Source organism: Carassius auratus, chromosome 21, assembly GCF_003368295.1.
Source record: "Carassius auratus strain Wakin chromosome 21, ASM336829v1, whole genome shotgun sequence".
NCBI lineage: Eukaryota > Metazoa > Chordata > Actinopteri > Cypriniformes > Cyprinidae > Carassius > Carassius auratus.
The window spans coordinates 16,775,237-16,784,862 of record NC_039263.1 but is presented as its reverse complement, the minus strand read 5'-3'; the positions used below and the strand labels follow the sequence as shown (position 1 = coordinate 16,784,862).

The window sequence follows — 9,626 nt, the reverse complement described above, 5'->3', positions numbered from 1 at the left end:
AAGTTGTGTCTGTGATGCTGAGAAAAGCTCATTTTCTTCTTTTATTCACTTCCAAGCGGTTAAAAACATCTGTAAAACAAATGATCTTGCTGTACTTATAAAGGGAAGGGGTGATAAGGTTAATTCATTTTCTGTACCTTCAAAAACGACCAGCTTTAGTGATTTTCTCAGTCACTGTTTACATGATAAAATACCATAATTGAAACCACACACTATAACTATGAGCTCATCTCTAAAATCATTCAGGAAGGTCTTCAGTCACTGCCACACATATTGTCCTTGTATCAGTCGTGGAAGGAACTCTGTGCTTTGAGATTCTTTTAAAGCTGAGTTCATCTGTGCCCCAAAAAGTCTGGTACTCTGAATTGAAAACATTCATTTTTGTTTATATTTCAGCTGTTATCAAAACCCACATATAAATCTATATCCACACTCAATGCCCTTTTGCCTCATTTTCAACTTTCCCTGCAACTTTCAATCATCAAACTCTGCTCTACTAGCCCACTCACTTCAAAGAGTCAATGTGAAGGGCATGTGGTGTGTATGTAAATATTGGCAGTAGATTATGGGCTGATTCTGATTATCTCTACTGTAGGCCTAACGCTTTTCCCCCTCAAACCTTCGGCACAGTTCCAGCAATTAGCAAATAAAAACTTTGAAGGTTCGGGTTGAAGTCTCACCTTTTTATCATAGTCTTTCGCGAGGGAACATGACGTTGACTCATGGACTCTCCCAGGCAGTTCTCATGTTTCAAGTTAGAGTATTGATGTGTTTGTTTAGAAGTCATTTAGGGTGTTTCGTAAACATCTTTTCATGTACAATTACACCGAAATGGATTCAAGACTATGTCTGAGAACCAGTTTCAGTTTTTGAGTCACGTGATGTTCGCTTCGTTAACGTACTTTAGCACGGAGAACCAAATACTTAAGAGTTAGACTGTGAAATAGACTGTGTCCGATTCCCGAATGAATGATTCTTATGAACGGGTTCTTTTCAGTGATTCAGAAACTAGCAGCACATATGATTGCTGAAAAAATTGGTTCTTTTATTGAATTAAAACCACAATGCAACCAGTGCGATTGCCGTAAGAATGATTAGGTTGTTTTCAGTGAATTAAACAACTAATCTAACAAGTAATTTTGGAGAAAACTCTTTCAGTTTTCCTCAGTTACTGATTGGTTGCACATACGACAACAGTATGCGTTTTGTCGATAGCATTTTATAAAAAAAATAAATGAAAGATATGACTACCAAGTTTATTTATTTATTATTTTAGTTTGTTTAATATAAGGCCAATTATTCAAATGTATTTATGCGGCCTCTAACAAGACAAAAATTCACCTTTTGCAAGAATAAATGTAAACATAATTGTTAGGCCTATTGATATTAGCTCACAATTATTCAAGTATTTATTTCAAATATTTATAAAATAATTTTTTAATGGAACCATTAGCAACCAAAAATCATAATTCTTTTACCATTGCCAACCGTTTTTGTAAATGGTGCTTAATTTACAAAGTACAGTTTAGCCTACAAAATTATTACATTAAGACATCAATAAAGAAATAAACAAGGACGATAAATACAAATACCTGTTGTACGAGTCTGCAATCCCCTGTTGACCCATGAAAGAGCCACAGAGTCATTTGGCTCTCGCAGGGAGAAACCAATTCAGATGCATCATGCATATTCAGAGCGCAGCACTGACAGAATTCCCATTTGTTGGTTTAAGCTGAAATATATATTGTGACCTTCACAGCTTCACAACTTCACTCTTTCCCCAAAGGACTCTGTGGCTTGTTGACCAAACCACAGGAGCAGCTGTGAATATTTCATTGCAGAAAGGTTGCTTGGAGAGCAGCTATAGACAGGGCCGCATCTTAGACAGCTATTTAATGGCCCCAAGGGAAGAAGCACCGCTGAATATTTTTGGACCTAGATGTGGTGACATTGAGCCAAGTCCAAGGAGTTCCAGTAACAGAGGTGATTCTCCTATCATTAGCGATCAACAGGTCTCCGAAACCTTATGTCAGCTAACATAAAAGAGCCAAAGTGCTAAATATAGTGGTTTTCAGAGTGCACTTACAGCACGTGTTAAACACAGGGCCAGTTCAGGCTGAGATTTGGATCTGTTACGATCTCTGGAGGTTTCCAATTTCTGTTCAGCAGGTGTGTAAAACATTTGCCTTGGCTTTGGCTGGGATGAAGCATGTGTTTATCAATTCAGCTCGAGTGAGTGAGAGAAAAAGAGAGCTCAGGCATCTGCCAACTCCAGGCAATGCCGACCCTTCAGGCAAACAGAGAACTGAATTTACAAACTTATACCAAGCCATACTCTGCATTTGAATGTAAGTTAATACAACCAAAGCAAGGGTGTATTTTCCCTTTTTTCATCTGTACTGGAATAAGACCAACATTACTTGTCAAATGTGATTTGAAACCATGAAAGTATCCAATTGAGATGGCAAGATATTATGAGATCCTTCACAAATGGGCCTTTCTTGCCCAAACTAAAGCGTGTGTAATGTTCATGGGTTTTGGAAAACATGCAGCTGGTAAAAATGGTGTTTATTTGGTCAGTCAACCACATTAATGCACTTTATCCAATAACATTGTTTTCTAGTACATCAAATTAGCTTTATTAAAGACAACTGTGATCCGTTTTAAGGGCCTGATTTAGGCTTTAAAAACATTTTATAGTGGTCGAAGCTAAGTGGTTGTAAGTACACACTGACCATATCCTCATAAACGTTTTTGCTTTTTCTTTTCAATTTTTTCTTTCAGTATAGTTGTCATATAAGTCAATATAAGTGTTATATAAGTCAATAACTAATCTTGTATTTCAGTTTCATCCCTTCTAAAGTTTTGTGCCCTGAATTGAGCAAATTGGACTGAATTGAACTTTTCATTGACCCGTGAATCTGGAGTCATCAAACTTTGCCACTGTGCAATCAACAGTCGCTTCAGAACCACGGACAGCTCTGGTTTAGTCCTTATGGAAAGTTGGGCTGATTTGAATTGACAGCTACAGTATGTACAGTAGAACAAAGACTAGATGTTCAAGGAATTTTTGTGCATCTGCAAGATTTATTAATAGATTTTATGTAACCAGCCTTACTTAACATTAGTCAGCACATTCTAAATCGCATTCTGATTTCAAAGGGTTACATCACAAACAGTTGCATAACAGAACATTGTGTTTTTGATTGACTAAGAGTGTGTATATGTGTGTATGAACATGATGCCTGAGACATTTAACACATTAAAATTAATGCAGAAATGCCTCAGTTATCTGTAATTAAATCCCTTTGAGTCAAGATATAGAAAGCGTCGTCCAACACAAGTCCTCACAAATGCAGACAAACTGAATTAAAAAAAGCTATATGGGCTATATTATTGATAATGATGACAAGCTCTTCACCTGCTGGATGAAATTATGTCAGGATCACAAACACTTTCCATTCGATGTGAGAGATAATGCATTAAATGTGTGAGGCGAGACAGTTACAGAGAAACCCTGAGCCCACCTGCCAGTTCCTCTTGCTCAACATCTGATGGAATCTTAAAAAAATGGAATTGGATCCAACATGTCAAGAAGTGTTTAACCAAACAGACAGAAGGAACACAAACAGATCTGTGGAGTTTGAACACAAACTCTTTTGATTTCGTTAGTTCAAGGAAAGTGAAGCTATAACACATTCTCTATGCGATTTGCTGGGTTTGATTGGGTTTTGCTGAAAAAGAAATAGGAACTTGATACCTTCAGGTTGCGTAGCTATTTGAAAATCCAAACTTTTTTCGGCACTCCGTCCACAGCATTCCATCCACATGCATTATTTTGTTTTCCTGTGGGTAATATCTGGGTGGGCTGGTGTGTTGTCACACATGGCGTGTGTCTGGGTGATGAGAAACCTCAGGGATTCTGCCTGCAAGCCTTGGAGGACTCTCGGCGGTGAGAGGTCTGGGAGCTCTCGTCTTCAAGGCCACATTGCGTCATTACAAAATGCTAGCACTGGACATCTGGCCTTGACATGAAACTTCCCCTTTATCACCTGCTTATTGGACAGAAAAACAAGTCTGGTTCCTCTCAAAAGGACGCATGTCTTACCTTATTTCTTACTGTGTGGAAAACTGATCGACTATCCGTGGTTTTAACGGCAACATTTCAAAAGAATCAATAAGGGTGGATGTCAAAAGAAAGATTGTGGTGTGTAAAATGAAAATTCTTTAGGAGTTTGGAGTTGTTGGGAATACCACAAGTGATGAAAAAAAGAGTGGAAAAGAATAAGAATTCTTTACTTTTGTTGGATCAGTCACTCTCCTTTGGTATTTGGGGGTAAATGTATTGTCTTTAGACCACAAAACGTGAAACATCACGGATCCTTTTATTTGCAGATTATGGAGAATTTCGGTGATAAAGTGTGTTTAAGCTCGGGTTTCATAAGACAAACTAAATCCCAGTCATCCTGTTACAATAAAACATCTGTCACCGTGACTTTTATACAGAAATCCTGATGTTCTATCAGTCTGCCTACTGAGACGGATATTGAACAGAGCTTCATGGAATTTGAATTTCACCCTGGAGTCTTTCCAGAGCTGTATGAATACGGCCTGACCTCCCTCAGACTACACACAAAATGCTAATAATCAGGGTTTTGAAATGTCACAGTCAATTTAATGGGTTTGCGTGTGATAGTTCAACAATATCATTCGGACTCGTACCATCTCGTATAGTATGACAGCGCAACATCCAGACATTAATGATTATATCTGGCAAATGTGTTCACTGAAAAATAAAGCAGGCCCTGCAAACTGGGCGCCTCGCTCAATTTCCTTGGAATTGCAGCACAAAGTCATGGCAAGTACAGGGTTAATATTTCATTTTCATTTTAAGTGGCGTGACTGCCAATTGCTTAAAAATGTGCACCATGTGTTGAACCTCCAACAGTTGAGGCTGAACCTATTGAAATTATGAAAAATGTGAAGAAAAATGAAAAAAGTGGTTTTTGCTAGTATTTGGCCACATCTTTTAAGGGCTGAGAAATGATGAGGTCCATTAATGCTGCGGGAACACTATGTGAATTTTCATTTATGCCTGATGTGTGGGAGGATCAGACATGTCCTTAGAAAAGCATTCACATCCCATTCAAAATAAGATTTAAAAAGCGCAGATCATTCTTTCTTAAATACCAATTTTAAAGAAGAAAAACAAAACAGCAGGTGTCGTCTTGAGATTTCATATGAGTATACACAAATTTCACCTTCTTTAACACATGTATACATAAAGTCTGTCCTCTGTTTTGAAGAAAGGTTATACGTAACACACCCTGTATGACATGCAGTGACGCTTTTAATATATTATTATGGTATGTTTCTCTGCTGACTATGGCATAACATTTTATAACTAATAAAGCTATCACACAACCATCTGCACGTCCAAATAATACGAAATGTGTCGAACTGTCTTGAGATACTTTAGTGGTAAAATTACCCAGGGAGTACACATTTTAAAAGCCTTTTTGGAAAATGTAAAACACATGCTTTCCACATATGCAAGCAATAAACATCCTCTGGCCCTATGTCCCCAATTTCAGCCATCACACAAGTGTAGATAATAGCTATAGGGAGTGCCCAAAACATTTTTATTGCATTTAGTCCCCCTTTTTCTCAAGGTCAGTAAAGAGAGAAATAATATGTTAAACCCAGTGCTGTTAAAAAAAGTTATTTTTTTTAAGTAACTTGCCTTTTTTTATAGCATTGTATTGCATACGTGCCTTCAGCCTTGCAAGCTGATCAAACATGAACTCTCTCGGTATGAAGTCTGATTCATTTTAGAGAATTGGTTGCACAGAATAGCAACAAACAGACTCAAAACGAAACAATTCAGCAATTTGAATCTCTGCCCAAAAGATGCATTTGGCATCATTTTTATGAATAATACTGCCAGTTATGTTTTTAACACAGTTATATTCTACTCAAATGTAATACATTTTATTCTATTCAATTTTATTACCTACTTACCTGACTACCTGACTAAAGTAGTATGTAACTTGGCAAGCTACAGTTTTAAAGTGAAAAACTACAACTTTTCAGATACATTTTGGAGAATTTTATCATAGGTTTTCAAGTCAATTAATTGGTTAAAGAAATAATGTAAACTAAACATAGCTTACTATATTAAATAAAAGCGACACAAGATTTAGTAAGAGCACACAAGTGTACCACATTATTTAGGAAGACTGCATGAACTACAAAAGATTACTTTTGTAAAAAAAAAGTAAAAAAGTTTCACTTTTTATTGGTCACAGAATTATGGCCTCCTATTACAGAAAACTAGTTCCACAAAGGCCTTGTTTCCTTTGTATAAAAAGTTCTTAACCGCACAGTCACTACCACAGTAGTGCACTAGCAGTAGCATTCATTTTGTGTGGTCATTCTGTGCAAGCTGCATTTCAAGCGGCACGTATTGATTTCTTACGAGCAACTGCAAGTTATTATTCTTTCTGGTCTAACAGCTTAAAGAGGAGGGCTGAATGACACAGCTTACTCTTATTATTTCAACATTTAGTGTCGGACAGCAATGATGCTGTAAAATCAACCCATGAAAATGTACTGTACTGACTTTATGTTGTTTCTTTCTGTCAGTGGGGGTTGGAGAAAGGATGGGTTTGATGGGTGAAAGGTTAAGAGAGGGATGTTTCATAAAGGCTGGCCTGCAACATTGGTTTGTTTTGAAAGAAAACAGTGAGACATGAGACAGAGGAAAGGACCGCTAAGCCTGCTCAGGTCCTCTCGTTGAGTTCAATTTCCTTATCTCTTCTCCTTTGGTTTCTTTCCAATATCCTTCTTCCATTTTTTTATGGTGCCTCTCATGCAGGACTCAAAGTCACTGCAACAAGCACTTGAAAAACGAACATACTGTCTGGCCAGGGTAACAAATCCCATATGTCTCAGAATTGTAGTCTTTTTTGTTTTTTTAGATTGATCAGTGCTGTGTTGTTGAATCCTGTACTTTTAAAGCCTAAATATTTTAGACCCTCCAGCCGTCCATACTGTACAGTTTAGGCCAATCATATCCATCATGTGTCTTTCATTAAATTTATACCGTAACAAATGTTCCGCCATATTTTGACACAGGTGACATCAAACACGCAGCATACAGACCTAATCATGCTAACTTGTCTCGCAATCACAAATGTAATGCTTTGCATTATTACCTGTAGGCATTATTTATAATACAGTAAGCCTCTTTCCTGTCCTGATATGTGATATATTTATCATAACCTTAAATCAGATTGCCCACTTTAATGTCCGATCACAAAACTGGCTCTGAACTCACTCGTGTGCCAAGAACCATTTTTATTGACTTCCTTCGTACCAAGAAGTGGATTTTATCTTCTTGTACTTTGTCAACCAGTCTTGGGGGTAACAATAGTAATATATTATGTCATAGTAAAAAATATATTACTTACAGATTTCTGATATAAAAATAAAAATGCATACTATAATATCATGAAATATTCCATTGTGCTCTAAACTGTTCTTAAAAGTTGCTCTAAAAGTTTTTAAATGTGTCATTTCTGCAACTGTAATTTCTATATAAATACATCTATGCTGCATCAAAAAAAAAAAAAAAAAAAATTAGGTAAGCTACATTATTGACAATGCATCTTTTTTTACTTTACATTTTTTCCAAAAAGTCACCAACGTTTCTGTGTGAGAGCACATTCAGTAAGGGAAAGCAACGTTATGTGTTACTTTACATAAGAATGTAAAACTTTGTTTTTATAGTTTTTATAACGGGTTACTTAGTATTGTAATGATTGTTCATTTAGAACTTTAGAACTATCAATAAACTCTTTAATGCAGTCTCTTATAGAAGACGGCCTCCCCTCCCTCGTCTCTTCCCCTCTCCTCATGAAATGAGGATCAACAAGGTCTGTCTTTTCTCACCTCCACTCATTTGGGCCTTGATAAGCGCTCTCCAGCTGGGGCTCAGCAGGGCTGCGACGCTTCATCACACAATATCTTTCATTTACACACGCTCCTATTGGCCCACGGCATCACCCTTGGTTTTTACAAGAAAGGCACTTTTAACCATATGTACACAATACAAATTAAGTTTACCTTGGCCAGCAAGGCTTAAAAGCCAGTGTCCTCAACCCTGCTTTAAAAGAGCTAAATAACCGTGGAGGGTCTGACATCAAACAAGAGAGGAAACCAGGGGGAATGGGAAAGGGGGGATGTCTGACCAGACTTCGAGCCTTCAATACGAAGGGAACAGAAGCTGGGTGCCATGTCATTTAATTAGCCAGAGTGCATACTCTGTAGTTTGCTTGTGAGTTTCAGTCACGAAAGAAATACATCTCCAGGATGTTTTGTCATGGTGTTGTTTGAAACTATGGCCCTACGGGTTGAAATTAAAAGGACATCATTTGCTTATTTTTGTCCATTTAAAGGGCAGAATTACCTTGATGCTTCAAACAAACTAACCGACCCAAAGTAGGGTCATGCTGGTCGACTAATCAATGGTTGTCGAAGGTTTTTTCTTTAATTTTGTTTTTTAATACCAGTGCCTATTAGCATGCTGACACCCCCTCTAAAGCTGTAAATACTATATATTCAGACAGAAACCCTTGGCTTTTGTTTTTGAGATTTTGAGTCTCACAATGATCTTTAAGATTACAAATATTTGCAACTTTACCTAAAAACTGTGTCCAATCAATCCAGTTGAATTATTCAAAGATTCCTTCAAAAATGCAGGTTACCAACCAAGGCTCATGGAAAAATATTACTTTGGTTACATTTTAGAATTAAATTAAATTGTTTCTTCAACTGTCCATGGCTTTTTTTTTTTAAAGCAAAATGTCCAGTCAGTGGAGGTAAAAAGGTGTTTAATTTGATCCAAAATAGATTAATGTGATTTTGGCAAGTGCAGTGCTGTACCGGGTGAGCCATCAAGCAAGTTTACGGTGTTAGAAAAGCCATACATATGGAACTGGTTATGTGATACAAACCTCAAAATGTATTATTTTCACAAATTATGCACTAAATGGTAAGCATTTTGAGGGTATAACATTGTACTGTGCAAAAAATTGTGTTAAAATAAGTCTTTCTTAAATGAGATTCTGCCGTGTAATCATAATTAGTTTGAAAAGTAATAAGAGCTGTTGGTGTTTTATTGCCATTAGTGATCATTTCAGCTGGAAACTACAGCGACTTGTATCTAAACGTATGTTTTATGTGGGAAGAGATCAGTTTTTCCAATAATTAACTATTTTCAACTCTAGTATAATAAAGATTAGAATAATTTCCTAAACAGGAAAACATTAATAGCTGTAGTATGTGCACTGAAGATGATGAAGGCCTCAGAGGTAATGACATCTTGCCCCAGACTCAGAAATCATATGTATCGTCTAACACATATACTGGGTTTATAAAGACTGGCATGTGGCAAATGGGGATTGCGGTTTCCATCAGTTTTCCCATCTGCCCCGGCTGTAACCTGTGGGGGATGGCTGCTTATAGCACACTGAGTCGGCTGTCAACCCCCATTTACCGCTGACCCAAGACCACTACTCACAGCCCCCCCCCCCCCTAAAATAATAAGAATTAACTAAATATAT

General features: G+C 37.1%; 1 protein-coding gene across 2 annotated transcripts in view; it reads right to left on the bottom strand.

Moving 5' to 3' along the window:
• The window catches only part of LOC113038752 (mitotic-spindle organizing protein 2), a 1,160,083-nt gene that overhangs the window by 934,534 nt on the left and 215,923 nt on the right, over positions 1-9,626 (bottom strand). The window lies entirely within an intron of this gene.